Genomic DNA, 16,798 nt, shown 5'->3' on the forward strand with positions numbered 1-16,798 from the left:
CCCTTAATTTGCAGGACTCCTTCCCCGAATGGCTACACTTCGCCTCTGCTCAGAGCTTTAAACTAGGGGCTTGTCTACACTTCGGTGAGGATCAACCTCCTCAGGGTCCATCTTCCGGAGTTTGATTTTGCACGTCTGGGAAGATGCACTCAGTTGAGCTCTCCGTGGTTGGCAGTCAACCCTTATACTCCTTGCTTTTGTGAAGACTAAGGGACATCAATGGGAGAAACACCCCCATCGACCTTCCTTAGTGAAGCCAATCAAATAACTCAATTTCTGATACGTCGATTCTAGCTGTGCAGTTGCTGTAGCTAGAATTGCCGATCTGAAATTGACTTTCAGGTCTAGTGTACACCTGCCCCTAAACTCTTCCTTGCCCTGAAAGGCCTCCTAGCCACATCGCTCTGTGCTTTAGCTGCAGCCAAGTAAACGATGCTACATCCAAAATTCAAGCACCATTGAGCCTTTCTGACCCAGCCTGGCCAGGGAGACAGCTGGCTAATTGCCAGCCCTGCTTAGTGTGCTGGGCAGCCTTTTAATGAGAAATGGGTGGATAAGGAATTATCCATGACTCGAAGCTGCCCATGGAAAATTCAAAGCAACTAGATTTTTAGTTTACAAGCCGTGGGCTTAATGTCTGCCAAAATAAAAGAAACATTCCAGACTGCCTAGCCAGGGAAAGTCCAAGCCGGCCTCCACCCAGGTGAAAATGGGACACTAACCTTGGAACATGTAGTGTTTGGTTAGATCTTGGAAGGTGCTGAGTGGCTAATTCACTGTGAAAAGAGTGAGCTCAGCACCTTGCAGGATAGAGCCCTGAGTCTGCAAACCAGAGATCGTCAGGCGCCAGGTGAATATCGCACCTGAAAGTAGAGCGAGAATTGGCGGCAACGGCACTGGGGAGTTTTGGATCAGCTCTCTCTGCTGCCTCTGCTCGCTGGTACAGAGCCCAAGAGGCATGGAGAGGTGAGGGCTAGGCTGTGAGTGCATCCGGAGCTGGCAGGGACTGCAGCTCACAAAGAGCAGTCAAGTGAGTGATGGTTGAGCAGTGCTTGGCCTGGCTCTTTCTGACTTGGCTCCAGATCCCAGGAAGGATGCACAAACGCAGATGAAACACCTGTAAGGGCCCTTGGGACTCCTGGGGAGATGTGCTCATCACCTGGCAGCCAGAAGAGCAGCGTGGGATTTCGAAAGTGCTGAAACTGTGCAATGAAACCCCCTCCGAGGACAGACAAGAAAACCAGTTGCCATGCTGACCCTGCTAGTTCCCATGAAGCCCTTGGAGAAGCACAGGGACTCACTCTGCTTTATGCCTTGTTCCGAGGGAGGATCACTCACCTGGTGGTTCAGGCACTGGGAAAACCCGAGTTCAACTCCCTGCTTTTTCCTCAGATGTCCAAAGTGAGCTGGGGCAAGTCGCTTAACTTCTCTGCGCTTCAGTTCCCCAGCTGGGAAATGGGATAACAACAGTGCTTTACGTCACAGGGCTACCCTAAACATAAGCACTTTAACGGTTGTGAAGTGTTCAGACATTACTGTGTTGGGGTCTGCAGAAGAACCCTGGACTAACACCATGGCTTTGGGCAGGGCTCACTGGGGATCCTGTGCTCCCAAAGTCTGCTCTGGATGTTCATTCCAAGTAGAGGATAATATATATTGGAACCTACAATCATAACACTATGGGAACATGGGAAATGCCCTACTCATCACAACCAGGGTCCATCTAGTCCCATATCTGGTCTCTGGCAGTGGCCACTACCAGGTGCTTGAGAGGAAGGGACAAGAAACCCTCTGGAGGACAATGAACAAGTAACTAACTCCTTAGGGGCACTTTCTGCCTAACATCAGACACTTAACGGTTGACTTGAGTCGACAGAGTCTCCGGATCTGGAACATAACTGTTTAGCTCTACGCATGTAACTGGGTGTTCTCTAGTTTAATCTTTTCCTGAATCCTACCAAGGGGTTTGCCTCAGTGACATCTAGTGGCATGTGAGTCTCAGCCTGCGCTCCTGGGCGTGTCGGAAGCTGCAATGTTGCCTGACCACTTTGGGTACATTTTGTAACTGACCCTGTGAGCCCTGGGCCTCAACCTCTATGATGGTGAGCGCCCTCCGCTGGACAGCTCCCTACCAATGGGCTTTCCCCTCCACGGGCATGCATTCGGTAACGCTAGCCGTGCTCTGCCACATCACGAGGATTGCACAAAGCTTGCCCTCCACCACCTCGTTCAACGAGTGCAGGCCAGCATTGATTTTGTTTCGTAACTTGCACAGAGGCTGCTCATTACCCAGCTTCACCAAGCTCCGTGGCTATTTGCTGTGGTCTGCAAAAAAAAAAAAATCACTCTCTTCCCAGTTGTGTGGTGACGTCAAGTGTGGTTTGTTTTGCAATAAGCGGCCTTTGGTCATGAATTGCAACACGAGCAGGCGTATCTAAACCATTTGCAAGTCCCTCGCATCGCATGTAAGCCGTGGGCGCCTGTATTTTCTCAGGACAGAGACAACGTAAGCATCTGGATCAGAGGGAAGCAGGCTGGTAGAGGGCAGGCCTTTCTATGATTTAGCCATGTCTGTTCCAATTGTTTTGATTGAAATAAGTCGTGGGGCTTCTTTTCTGACGCTCACTGCAGTGTCTGTTTCAGATGGTGGACATCGTGTACTCATCACAGAAGCATTAGAACCAGAACCAGACCTTCCTGTGTCCTCCTTATGTTGCTCTGGTGGGCCAAAGAAGGTGGACAGTTGCCCAGAGAGGGTGGAGAGGGTTCTCTGATGTCAAATGATCCTTTTGGGATGGCTGCCACCTGCCTATCTACTACCACAAGATGAAGGGAGGATGAGAGACGTGGGGTGGAGCTGGGGCCCTGCTGAGCATGGTCTACTGCGCTGGGTCTGCAGAGCTCTCTGCAATCCTTCAGACAAAGCTCTGGAGAGGGGGGAAGTGGGTTAGAGCCACATTCCCCACACAGCTCAACTCCTGCACTAAGCACTGCACAGCTGGATTCTGGAGCAGACCCACAGTGTCACAATGACTCATCCTTTATTGCTGGGTCTCCCCAGAGCTCTTTTCCTTCCTGGCTCTTCAGAATGATCATTTGTTTTAAAAGGTCTTTATAACTACAGTGTACATTTATGTGTGAAACTATGTGTGTGCACAAATCCAGCGACTGTGGGCAAGCTTACAGTCAGCTCATTAGTTACTGGCACGTGTCTAATCAGCTGGTGTGCATGGGCAATTACCCACGTTGCTTGTGCAACTGCAGTTACTGCATGACCAAATTAGCCATGCAATTGCTGGCTCCTTTTTGTGAATAGAACTGCCATTTCGGCCCTGCTTTTCCCAGGGAGTTATGAGTAATTTTCTCTGGCCAGTCACTGAATTTTCAGGCTGTTCCTGTCCAATTCTCCTCCGCCCTTCTCCTAGTGAAAGGAGCCCACAGATCGCGCACTCTTGCTGAGGCCCCAGCCCAGAGAAGATGTGCAGGTAGGTTATGGCCATGTATGAAATTGGCCTTTGGCTGTGCGTACAGCAAGGCTGCCAGGAGAACAGCCTTAACACACATATCTGGTAGATTTGCACTTCTCCCCATTCCAGGCAGTGTGTGGTTCCAACCCGTCCTGCAGCTAGGCAGGAGTGACAAACAGTGCACGTTCAATGAACTAAGGAACAGCACTAGGACGTGCAGCGCCCACTGAAGTTCCCCATGGACGCTGTGGTTATATTGCTGTCCCTCTCTCCTTGCCCGTAGCTGTTACGTTGATTCACCATCTTGCTATGGCTCTGTTACAACGCTGGGACTTTACTGCTGGGCTGTGTCAAGGAGCCTGCCTAAATTACCATTGATAAGGAAGAAAATATATGACTCACACAAGCTCCAGGAACCTAATCCCTGAAAGAGCTCTGGCCTTGGGCTTCCAGCGCCCATTTGGAACATGTTTATCTTCTTGACTCCTCTGTTTTACCTGCTCGGTCCCACTAAGCTCTGGCCCTGGGTTTACTTTTCTTGCTATTGTTTCCTCGGGCCCGTGAGGTGACCAACAGTAAAATCTGAATAAACTCCAAGGTGCCTGTCCCCATGGACCACCACAAGCTGTGGCTGCGCTGCTGCTAGGCCTCAAGGTACAGCAGGGAGTGTGGAGACGGTGTGCAGGGCAGAGCCTGGAAGGTGAAAGCAAGGAGCTAGTGCTTGCTGTGGGCCCTTGCTGCATGGTGCTGTGTTGTTGCCTTTGTCTAGCTAAGCTCCTGAGCTGGCCCATTATCGGAGCAACTCACAGTCTTTCATGCATTCACTATTTATCCTTGGTTATGCCATGCAGCCTAGCAGCCCACTCCCGGGCCAGGACCCCCGTGTGTGGTGTTTATCCTTCCACTGCCCTTCGCCAGTGCAATTATCCCCATTTTACAGCTGTGGAAGGATGACACGGAAAGATGAGAGGCCAGATTTTCAAAGCACCAAATGGTCCAAATGGGCACCTAGTGGGATTTTCAAAAGCTTTGAGCTGCACCTTTAAGCACCTAAAACCTGGTCCAAAGGTGACTTGCCCAGGATCACAGAGGAAATATGTGGCAAAAGCAGGGATTTGAATCTCCCAAGCCTTAGGCCAGTGCCTTGGCACTGGGTAATTAAGCCTACCTCTCTCTTCAGAAGGGGACCTTCCTCGGTCCGTAATGTTCTTGTGTCCCTGGGGCTGGCCCTTTGGCCCACCTTGGCTTCTTGGCCGGTGGAGAGCACTGCAGACCTCTTGACACTTGTGAGTGTTTGTCTCCCTGTCTATGGGGCGCAGCGATCTCTCCCACACCAGCTGTTGGTCTTTCCTGTTCCTGGAAGCCAGGTTGCACATTAGGGCCAGACATAATGTGCGGTAGGTAGTTCGGAGCCTTTAAACCTAGACACGTTCGCCACGCTGTAAAAAGGAACATCAGTGTTTCTGCTTTCCTGTTCTGTATCTATTCATAGCTAGAACAATCTAGCTTCTGAAGGTAGCAGGTCTCATTAGCTTCTTCAATGGAGCCATTCATATGGGCTTATAATTATCAGCCAGTTGGAGGAGCTTGAAATAAACCTCCTTGACATGCTTCGATTATGCACCATTATAAACCAGCTGCACCAAAAGACCCAGGCTGAGGCGTCTGCTGGAGGAACCAATTGCTGGGGAAGCTGCGTATCTCCTCTGGGTTTGCTTAACTGAACTTGTGAATTCTTGAGATGAGCACAGCTTGGCTTCCAGCCCGTGCAAGTAAAACCTCCCTCGTTACATGGAGGGAATATAGATACACGAACAAAAGTAACATGTCGGGCAGAGAGGGAGGGCGCCAGATAAACAGCTACTGGATGAAGGGTCAGCCCAGCACTAGGGTAAGCCTATTCCAAACAATGCCTCCGTGTGCTGGTGGGAGGTGTCTAGATGTTGATCCCATGTAGGGAGCACAGGACCCTGCACCAGAGCCTGCAAAGACACATGCAGAGAGCAGAAAAAGGTGTCTGACTCTCCTACACACCCTCTTACAGAGCCTGTTTCCTGCCGTGGTTCATGTTCACAGCTAGAGTATTTCTGCCATTCCAGGGTTTTTGTAATTCAGGCCCCTAATAATACTATGACTCACACTGATGTAGTGGCCTCCGTCCAAGGTCCTCCTGGCTTTTAATGCAGCAGAATGAATTAAGCCGCAAAGAGCCCTTCTCAGTTGCTTAGGGATTGGCAGCCCTACTATACAGATGGGGATGGTGAGGAACAGAAATATCAGGTGACTTGTCCTCTGGAAGCTGGGGCCTTAAGCACACTTCTATGCCTCTTCCTAGCTGCAGCCTCCACAGCTGTATGCATGGCTGATCTGGTCTGGAAAAGCTGCCATGGCCTAGCTTTGGCCATGTACATTAAGTAACTGGGGAGCTATCCCAAGAGGCGTGGGGCAGAAGGGCCCAGTGGTGTAAAGATGGGGCTGTGTGTGTTGCCTCATTGCCATCTACCCACTGTTCCATTTTGGTTTTGGTTCTAGCTCCCTCCACGACATGTCCAGTTTGCATGCCTGGGCCTGCGCGTGTGTATGTAGCAGTAGGCATGTGCAGTCATTCAGGGCCTGCTGTGCCATACCTGCCATTTGGGCTGTAATTATATCTTGTCCAGACAGTTGCTGACTATTACATGTTTGCCTTAATTCATATCAACAAAGAACCAGTACAGACATCCTTTGAAAGCTCACAAAGCTCAGCAAACTCTTATCCCTGACATTATGGGACACATATGCGGTCATGTAACTAAGGTAGGGCTCGGAGACCAAGGATCTGAGTTGTTTCTGGCTCAACTACAGACTTCCTTTGTGGCCGCAGGTGAGGCATTTAAACTCCGGTGCCTCAGTTTCCCCATCTGTGATAAGGATATGAGATAATTTCTCATTCCTCTATAACAGGGTTTTTGGGAGGCATTAGCAATTTAAGAAGTGCTTTGAAATCTTCATATAAATGGTGCAAGATAAAGAGGAAGCATTATTAGTTCTTGTTTTCATATCGCCCCTACATTACCTGTGTACAGCAGGGTCTGAAAGGCGTAAGAGTTACACTCTCGCAGGAGGGGCTGCAGAGAGATCCCTTCCAAGTTCTGCAATGCGACGAGGTCGGAATAGGGCTAGCTAAACATCTGGGGGCAGAGCCTTTGCTAGCGTAAATCACTCAGTGAAGTGACACTGATGTATACCAGCTGAGGATCTGGCCCGTTTTGGATGTTTAGCCAGACTCTGCTGGACCCTTTGAAGTTTGTTCATCACCAGGAAGTAGATAAGATGTATATGAGCTTTTTCATCCAGCTGGCAATATTTAATAACAGCTACGCTCCATAGCAAACATGATTTGCAAGAGGTGTATAAGGACTGATGCCTTTAGCGAGACAGCTGCTTTTCTCTTCACAGCAGTGGCATTAAACTTGGGTATTATTCTGGGGGAAAAAAAATTGAAAATGGTCGCATGTTTATTGTCTCATTGAATCCAGATGAAATGTGCTGAGTTTACATGTAATAATACCAATATTGCCCCTTCTTCCCAGCAGTAGCAGAATTCTGTGATCTTGCAGCTCAGGTTTCCAGTGGATGAGCATCTGTCACCCAGAGTACAGGTATATTCCGAGTATAACCTGGTTTATTTATACATATATGCCCATTCTCGAACAGGGGCAATTGCACATGGTATGCGCAGAATTCCCTCTTCTACAAATCTCAGCTCTGTGCTACTGTCCAATGACTCAAGAATTACCTCTTATTATAAAGCTGGAAGCTGTGGCTTATTGAGGACTGGGTTCAAACTGTGAGACATCACTTTGAGAGAGTGAGGTGGCAATTCCTGTTCCTGCTTCATGCTCAGGGGCTGTGTAGGAAAATACAGTCAGAGTCAGCCTGGAAAGAACCAGCCTACGGCTAGGGGTGGTGAGTTGTGCCTATCAGTTTTGGAGAGCAGCCTGCACTCTCTTGCTGGCTCTCTCTCTCCCTGATTACTGCCAATTATTCGGGACTCTAAGAATAAAAGTAACATTATTTTGCAGCTTTTCAGCAAGAGTATTTAATATGTTTATCTAACATCACTGTGTGTATGCTGTGAACATAACAAAGGTAAAATGCTCTCCTATCTGCCAGAGCTTCTCTCAAAGGATTAGGCCATAGCAAAACTAACAACAAAATGGCATTTCTTCAAAGACTAAAATCTTGCTCAAACATAGAGCCATCTGCGGGCTCCTAACAGAACAATATTCTGTTAGTTACAGCCCCACAACTAAATCTGGCACCCGAGAGGCAGGCTGGGGTTCCTTCCTTCTCACACACCATGGCCAGGAATAAAAGTTCTGTAAGGCTCAATATCATCTGTCCTGCCTCACTACCTTAAAATCCCATTGTCAGTGACACCTGGGCAGTCCTATAGCCCTCCCTAGCTTGGCACAGGAGCCAATGAAATACAACAGAGAATTCTGTTGATTCTGCAGGAGGCAGAATAGAATCCCGCTCCCTCTTCCAGCGCTCTGCCAGCTTTGCACAGCTGGCAGGCATACAAAAAGTGGCAAATGGTTCTTTTTTGTGTCTCAAGTCACCAGCTGCTGGCTAAGCAGACCTGTCCCTCTCCAGGGCAGAACCACAGTGGCCCAGCTGTGATTAGATCAGGTACATTCACTGCTGCTTCCTCCTTTCCTAGCTGGCTTAAGAGGTACAATAAAAATCAGGACTCTGGTCCTGAAAGGTAGTCATGATGCTAATGAAATTCTTAAGGCTAATTCCTTTATGACGTGCCTTTTGTTTGAAACATACCCCCTGGCTAGGTGCTTCAATACCGCAATTCCCAAGACCTGATAAAGGGTGCCACGTCCTTCTGTCCTGGTCCGTGCTCCACGCTGCCTGAGACATGCTGAAGTGCAGCACGTCTAACCCCTTCCAGGGAGGAGTCCCCCCCTCAGGCTGTTACAGCATCTGGCACTTGTCTAAATAAGGCAGCAAACATGTAGGATTTGCACTGCTGGCAGAGGAGCTCAGTATCCAAGCCCATCCAGGGGTGGGAGAGCCTGACAGCCAGGCGCCCAGGTCTCTGAACCGAGACCTGACAGTTGTTATAACATAGGGCCCGAACCTGAAGCCCTTGTCCGTCCTCTGCTGGATGTAGCCATGGCCTTCCCTTCTCCCCCACAGGCAATGAAATAAAGCTTGTGTGGCTACCCAGCACCTGCCATTGTCCACGGAGAGCCTGTGATGCTGTGTCACCAGGACTCACTTGATACTGAATGATATTAGAGAGATGTTAGGGAGGAAAGGGGGCTCTCTCTCTCTAGCCCCTATTGCATGTGGAGTCCTCACAGACAGCCAGGAGACAGAGGAGCCAAAAGCTTAAGGGGGTGTCATGGGAGTAAATGAGAACGTTTGACCCAACAATTTAAAAACAAGCAGTCCTGTAGCACCTGGAAGACTAACAAATTTAGTTGATCAGACCCACAAAAGCTCATTACCTAATAAATGTGTTAGTCTTTAGGGCACTACAGGACTGCTTGTTATTTGTGAAGACGGCTACCCCTCTGAGACAATTTAAAAACAACATTTATAAAAAGTGTGGCAACCTGCTGAAATAAATCCAGAGGCAGGAACCGAAGATGCAGTGGATTATACCATTAAATTATGAACACCCACCAAAGCTTATAAATCAGCAGATTAGAAATACCCACTTTTGCAACACCTGCAGCAGATATGTACAAATATGATAAATCTCAGCTCGAGACTTAATGCTGCTTTGTTTGCCTCAAGTGACTTGAGTGATGCAGAAATCAGTGGCATGGATTTTCTTCCTTTTAGTTTTCGTTTTCCACTAAGTGGACACCTGGCTTTGGAGAATTTAATCTAAGTGATTTAGGAACGCTACGCCTATTGCTGTTCAGTGGGACTTGGACTCCTAACTCCCTGTTTGACAATTCCACCCCTGGAGAACTGTGTGTGCAAAGTGAATGCACTGTTTGCAGTACCATAGTTTATCTCATCTGTCCAGCAATCAGATATGCTTGTCCCACTAGGGGAGATATTTCTTCTGTGGCAGCAAAATAAGTGTCCATGAGTGTTTTGTGGCCATTACTGAAACATATCTTCCCACCCCAACCCCTCCTGCCTTGAGATCCAAATTCTGCAAGACCTTGCAGGGATGCACTGGGCTCCTTTTCCATTTTGGCTGTGGTTGCATTTTCCGTGCCTGGCATGGAACGTAATTAGGAAACCCTGGTCTCTCATTAGAGCTGGTTATGGTGAGTTCTGCTAACAGTATAGCTGGCGGTGGAGGCTTTCTTCTCTTCTTGTCTGTTTCCTTTATTCTGGGGCCATTTGGGGAATTTGATGTCCTTGGGGAACCAAATGTGCACCAAGGCCAGTTTGTAAAAGAGAGCTACAAAACTAGCCATTTGCCCAGGATTATAAATGCAGCAGGCTGACACCACTGTACCTCTCAAAGGTGGCTGGGTAGAGTCAGATGATATAGGGCTATGGGGAAGTGATTGCAGAATGGGCAGGTAAACTTGTAGACTTTGATTAGCTCATGGTTAATCTTGGGCTATCTGTCTATCACCATGAACCACAAACAGAACACTTCAAAACCCCTCCCCGCTGCAATTGAATGAATGGGGTGGTTGGGAAACTATTATCTGAAAGCAACTCAGTAAAATGAGATCTAATCTGGAGTCCTTTCAGACTGCCTTCAACAGCCAGTAATTTTATTATCTAGTCTCATTTAAAGTAGGTCCTCCTGAATGATTATTTACTTCTCATATAGCACTTCACAAAACCTTGTGCATGTGATATAGTTAGTCTTCAGACCGCCCCTGCTAGGCAGGAAAGTACTTATAGTTTGGGAGTTTCATGGAGTGCAGAGGAGTTGGTTTGGGCAGAAATATAGAAGGACTCAGGCACGTTGAATCCACTGTGTCTACAAGGGGGACAGTACCTGAAACAGTCCAACTATGTGTTTCTTGAGCATTTGTAATAACATCCACCACTGTTATTGTGCTTTATATTCAAACTATTGGCCAGTGTTAACTAATTAATCACCACACTCCTGCAGAGTAGGTAAGTATTATTGATCCCACGTGAAAGAGTTAAGTAACGTGCCCAAGGCAACATGCTATATTCACGACATTTAGCTCCCTTATGATAAGAACATAAGAACGGCCATACTGGGTCAGACCAAAGGTCCATCTAGCCCAGTATCCTGTCTGACAACAGTAGCCAATGCCAGGTGCCCCAGAGGAGGTGAACTGAAGACAATGATCAAGTGATTTGTCTCCTGCCACCCATCTCCTGCCTGTGACAAAAGGCTAGGGGCACCCCACCTTCCCCCTTGCTAACAGCCATCTATGGACCTAACCTCCAAATATTTATTGAGCTCTTTTTTAAACTCTGTTAGAGTCCTGGCCTTCACAGCGTCCTCTGGTAAGGAGTTCCACAGGTTGACTGTGTGCTGGATCAGTGTTTAGTTCCTTTACCTGTCCACAGTCTGTTTAGAGCCAGCTGCATTTTGCCTGATGGACCAGTTTTCCAATGAAAAATTCAGGTTTGTCAAAATCGAACCCTTGTGCAGGACTGTGTCAGTTTCTGACATTTTTGATGGGAAAAAGTCTAAACCAGATTGTCCGACTCCCTTGGTTTCATTTTGATAATACCATTTAGTTTTGCTGGGGTACAAAGATTTCACTTTGACTTTCTTATTTTAATTCATTTTGTTTTGACTGTTACATTACATTGAAAATAACAAGCTGTCCTGTAGCACCTTCAAGAGTAACACATTTCTTAGGTCATGAGCTCTCATGGGCAAAACCCACCTCTTCAGCTTGTGGGAAGTGGGTCTTAACCACAAAAACTCATGATCTAATAAACGTGTTAGTCTTTATGGTGCTCCAGCACTGCTTGTTATTTGTGAAGCTACAGACTAACGCGGCTCCCCCTCTGACATTACACTGAAGTAATGACGGACACACTTCTTCCACTCTAGTCAGCACTGATAAGGCCTCAGCTGGAGTCCTGGGTGGAGTTTTGGGAACTACATATTGGGAAAGCTGTGAACTAATTGGAGAAAGTCCAGAGGAGAGAAAGAAAAAAGAGATTAAAGGTCTGGAAAGCATGACCTATGAGGGAAGATTGGGAAAAAAAATGAATTTGTTTAGTCTGGAGAAGAGAAGACTGAGGGGAGACATGATACTAGGCTTCAAATATGTAGAAGGTTGTTACAAAGAGGGAGAGTGATACTGGTACTCCATAGCACTGAGGTCCACTGAGGACAAGACAAGAAGCAGTGGGAAAATGTAGGTTAGACACTAGGAAAATTTTCCTAGTTGTAAAAGTATTAAACACTGGAACAAATTACCTAGAGAGATTGTGAAATCTTTAAATACTGCTAGGAGTCCTGTGGCGCCTTAAAGACTAACAGATTTATTTGGGCATCAGTTTTCATGGGTGAAAAACTACTTTGTAAGGTGCATTTTACCCAGGAAACCTGATGCCCAAATAAATCTACTGGTCTTCAAGGTGCCACAGGACTCCTCCTCATTTTTGCAGATACAGACTAACACAGCTATGCCTCTGAGATTTGTGTCATCTTTGTCACTTGCAGTTTTTAAAGACTAGGGCTACGTCTACACGTGCAGCCAACATCGAAATCGCTTATTTCGATGTTGCGACATCGAAATAGTCTATTTCGATGAATAACATCTACACGTCCTCCAGGGCCAGCAACGTCGATGTTCAACTTCGACGTTGCTCAGCCCAACATCGAAATAGGCGCTGCGAGGGTACGTCTACACGCCAAAGTAGCACACATCGAAATAGGGATGCCAGGCACAGCTGCAGACAGGGTCACAGGGCGGACTCAACAGCAAGCCGCTCCCTTAAAGGGCCCCTCCCAGACACAGTTGCACTAAACAACACAAGATACACAGAGCTGACAACTGGTTGCAGACCCTGTGCCTGCAGCATAGATCCCCAGCTGCCGCAGAAGCAGCCAGAAGCCCTGGGCTAAGGGCTGCTGCCCACGGTGACCATAGAGCCCCGCAGGGGCTGGAGAGAGAGCATCTCTCAACCCCCCAGCTGATGGCCGCCATGGAGGACCCAGCAATTTCGACGTTGCGGGACGCAGATCGTCTACACGGTCCCTACTTCGACGTTGAACGTCGAAGTAGGGCGCTATTCCTATCTCCTCATGAGGTTAGTGACTTCGACGTCTCGCCGCCTAACGTCGAAGTTAACTTCGAAATAGCGCCCGACGCGTGTAGACGCAACGGGCGCTATTTCGAAGTTGGTGCCGCTACTTCGAAGTAGCGTGCACGTGTAGACGCAGCTTAGATTAGACAAACACCTCTCACACGTGAGGTCTAGATAATACTTAGTCCTGCCTCAGCACAGGGGAGTGTTAGAAGTCTCCTCAAGGTGCCTTCCAGTCCTACATAGCTGTGATTAATGTAATATGATATTATATTTAAATACATTGAATATTTTAAAATCAAACCAAAATGAGCTGAAATATGAAACTGAAACAAAACCTTGTACCCGCATCAAAATGAATCATTTCAGCACTAATGCAATGAAATATGTCAATCCTGCATTGACATTTTTCAGAATACAGTAAACTCTTTCATATCCAGCAGCCTTGGGATCGGGACATTGCCATTTATTCAAATATTCTGGAGAATAGGGAAGTATACCTAGCAATGTATAACACAAAAGACGAACAAGATTAAATATCAAGAAACAAATAAAAAAGTATGCAGAGTACTTTATTTACGATCAACAGTAGTATTGTACACTGTAAATTTATACTGTATTAGCTGTATTTATTTCTATTTGCATTCACTATACTGTACTTATGGAAAATGTAACAAAAATTTACTTTTTCGTGATAGATCCCTGACCAGAGCCTTTCCCGCACATCGGTGCAGACATGCGCCATGCAGTCCCGCCCATATAAAATATTGATCGGTGGTTATATTTGGTCCACCAATTCTGTACTGATGACTCAGAATGCACAGGGCAGCAGATCTGCTGAGTATGTCATGTTTCCAGAGAGGAAGTTGCATGTTACGACCTTGTCTTTTAACAATGCCCCTGCTCAATCGTAATTATTAATTGCCCTCTTTGGTGAGGCTGCACGGCATATCCTAGCATGGAATCCACTGCCAGAGAAGCAGAGTTTTTTAAAAAAAGGATTCATTACTAACAACATCAGTAAAAAAGGATGGAGGAGGCAAGGAAAGTGTCTCCATTTATATCAACATTTGACTTTATTTTATAAGGGAAGCCGGGAAGTCATTCACATCCTGGCCCAGCAAGCGGCCAGGCGATGCCCCTCTCCTGCTGTTGGCTTCCTGCAGGAATTATCTCTGTTCTCCTGTTGCCAGGAATTGAATTCCAATTGGGACAAAGGCTCAGGACAGGATATAAACAGGAAACGTCATCCGGATGACGCCATGGGGTGTCAGGCTGTGTGTGTTCCTGAGCTTACGGGGTAGGGGCACACTTGTCCGACTGACTGACACAACAGAAGAGGCCATCTGGAATGAGGAGCCCGTAGCTGGGGCCTATTTATACAGCGATGTGGTCTGTCCAGATGGGTGTAGTGACCTTCTGCAGAATCACCACACACAACCCAGTGGTTTTTCTTCCCTCAGCTCTGATTTGGAGAGGAAAAGGTTGTTTGGTTTTGGTTTTTTGTGGGGTGTCAAACCACCAGTACTTTGGTAACATTTTTCACTTCCACGGTGCTTTCTGTGGGAGCCCTTTGCAATACTACGGCCAGGTGTACGCTGTAAACTGGCGGCGGGATAATTGCATCACTCAGGATGCAGTGTGGGTGTCGCAGTTACACAGGCCTAACCCCCTGTGCAGACACCACTCCGTCAACGGGAAAAATTCTCCTGTTGATGCAGATATCACCTCTTGTGGAGGTGGGTTAACTATGCAGGCGGGAAAAGCTACAGCAGTGCTGCCGCAACGTTTTAAGTGCAGACCTGCCCTAAGCGAGCCTTGCCACATGCCTGTGAGGTAGGTCAGTACTGCTTCCATCTCACAGATGAGTAAATAGAGGCTTACCCAGCACCACACAGCTAGTCAGTGGAAAACCCATGAATCCTGGGCTTTAAATAGTAGCAGCATCCCCTCTCACAGTCAAAGGCAAAAGTTTCCAATGACTAGGTCAGCAAAGGTTGTAAAGCCCAGGGTCTTTAAAAAAAGACCCCAGGTACAAACCCCTAAAAGCAGTGTGTGGAGGGATGTATAGAGTATGTGACGGCATAGAGAGTTCCATGCAGCTGCTTTCAAAATACAAGGTGCATCAGAGGTGTTTATCCTTGTCACCTCCACAGGGCAGCTAGGTTGTGTTTATATATTGGGGCATTTGTGTGCACATGTTACTAAATCAAGTAAGAATCGCGAACCATATGCATTAAGTACAATTAATTGCTGTGAAAATATGAAAAAAAACCTCACCTAAGGGGGAGGGGAAAGCAAGAGAGGTGTGCAGTAATGGGCTAGATAGCCATCAAACACCAACTCGCAGTTTATACCTTGCTAAAGCTGAACAGGAACAGAAGGAAAACATGGCAGCTGATAAAAATATGAATGAAAGAAAGGTTAGGAAGCGTCAGCCAACCCTGCCGGGCTCTCGGATGTGATCCTTCCTTTCTCCTGTGAATGTGCTGTCTCAGCAGGAAATCTTTTGTGTGTTTCAGGTTGTAGTCGGTTGAAAGAGATTTGATCTTTTTTTAAACATCTGTTCTCTTCGTGAGTTAGTCAGCAGGAGAGTTTGGGAAGGGGGTTAAGAAAACACGGTCAGTTTCATCCTCTGGAGAGTATAATGAATTTGTGGGCCAGATTTATCCTGACAGAACACATTGATTGTAACAGAGTGACACTAGGGATTCATTTAGCTCCTGTTGCTGTAGTATAAGTTACTTACTGTTAAAGCTTGTTCAAAAATTTGGGTCTCCTCTCCCACGTAAAATGGCAAATGAATCCTTTTTGAGCTTTTTAAGCAAACACGTTGCAGAAACTTTCAAAACTAGACAGAAATTATCTTTTTATTTTGACTCAAATAAGTGCATTTCTAGTTAAATCAAGATGTTTGTTTTGTGGCCAGTTTTGAAGAATTCAATTCAAGCTGAAACGTATTTTTTTATTTAGTTTAGAACTTGCCCTTTGAAAAATGGAAATGTGACTGAACAAAAAGTTTCAAACATTACTAAAAGATTTAGGTGACAAAGTCCTTTTGGCTGTTGTTGGGATTAGGGTTATTAAGTGCCTAAGTCACTTGTCGGGAAATGGGATTTAGGCTCCTAAATCACTTAGGCGCTTTTGAAAATTGTACATCTGTGCTGCCATCATAGGGAATGACAGCAGCTTGGGTAGACATGCCTGAGGTAGCTTTCATTTAGCTCAGTTGAGGCCTGGGAGCAGTGACATTGCAAGCACGCACACATCTGTATAGGGACAGAGTTAGGGGCAGGCAAGCAGGCTGCCACTGGGACTGTGCTCATAGGGCGCTGGGTTTGGTGTGCTTTTTCAATTGTTAGCAATGTACAAGAACACTCAGAACCTGGGGTGATTGATTACTCATGAGGTGAGCAGGCTGTGATGAAGTGTTCAACACCATAGCTCAACTGCCCTGCTACCTGAGCTAACTCAAGGGATGGCGACACACACACACACACACACACTCTGCCTGCAGTATACACACAGCCTTTAGCTCTAAGGCTAGCAATAAACAGGTCACTTAAAGGGGGGAAAAAAGTGGGCAAAATAAATTATAACTGTCCAAAACCAGAGGACATTTGGCCAGGATGATGCCAGAGCTCTTTTTTTGGTTCCATTACAAAACCTGCCCGGTAATGGCCAGCACTCAGCATGGTAAGTGAAGTCAGTGCATTTCATGTTACTTAGTTTGCTTTGGCCTGTTGATGAAAAGTGCAGAGCACGTTTTGTTGAATAAAAGTCTCAGCACCTCTTGTGAAGTGCTTCAGCCACATGCAGCTTAGCTATCCTGGAAAGCTGAGTAAGCTGTCGCTTGTTCCCATTCTCCTCTCATGGAGTAATCCAATAGGTCACTGCTGGCATAATTGCACTAAGGAATAGAGAAAAATAAACATCTCATGCACGGGACCCAATTAATCAGCTTGTAATTAATGTGAGTATACAGCTCCAGAAATATTACATGAAAAAAATGGCACATCATGTTCAATGTTACTGCTAATTTTTTCCCCTCCATGTGTCGAATAAATGTTGTTAGGTGCACCAAGGCACATGTGGATGTGCAC

Source organism: Carettochelys insculpta, chromosome 17 (genome assembly GCF_033958435.1).
Source record: "Carettochelys insculpta isolate YL-2023 chromosome 17, ASM3395843v1, whole genome shotgun sequence".
Lineage (NCBI taxonomy): Eukaryota > Metazoa > Chordata > Testudines > Carettochelyidae > Carettochelys > Carettochelys insculpta.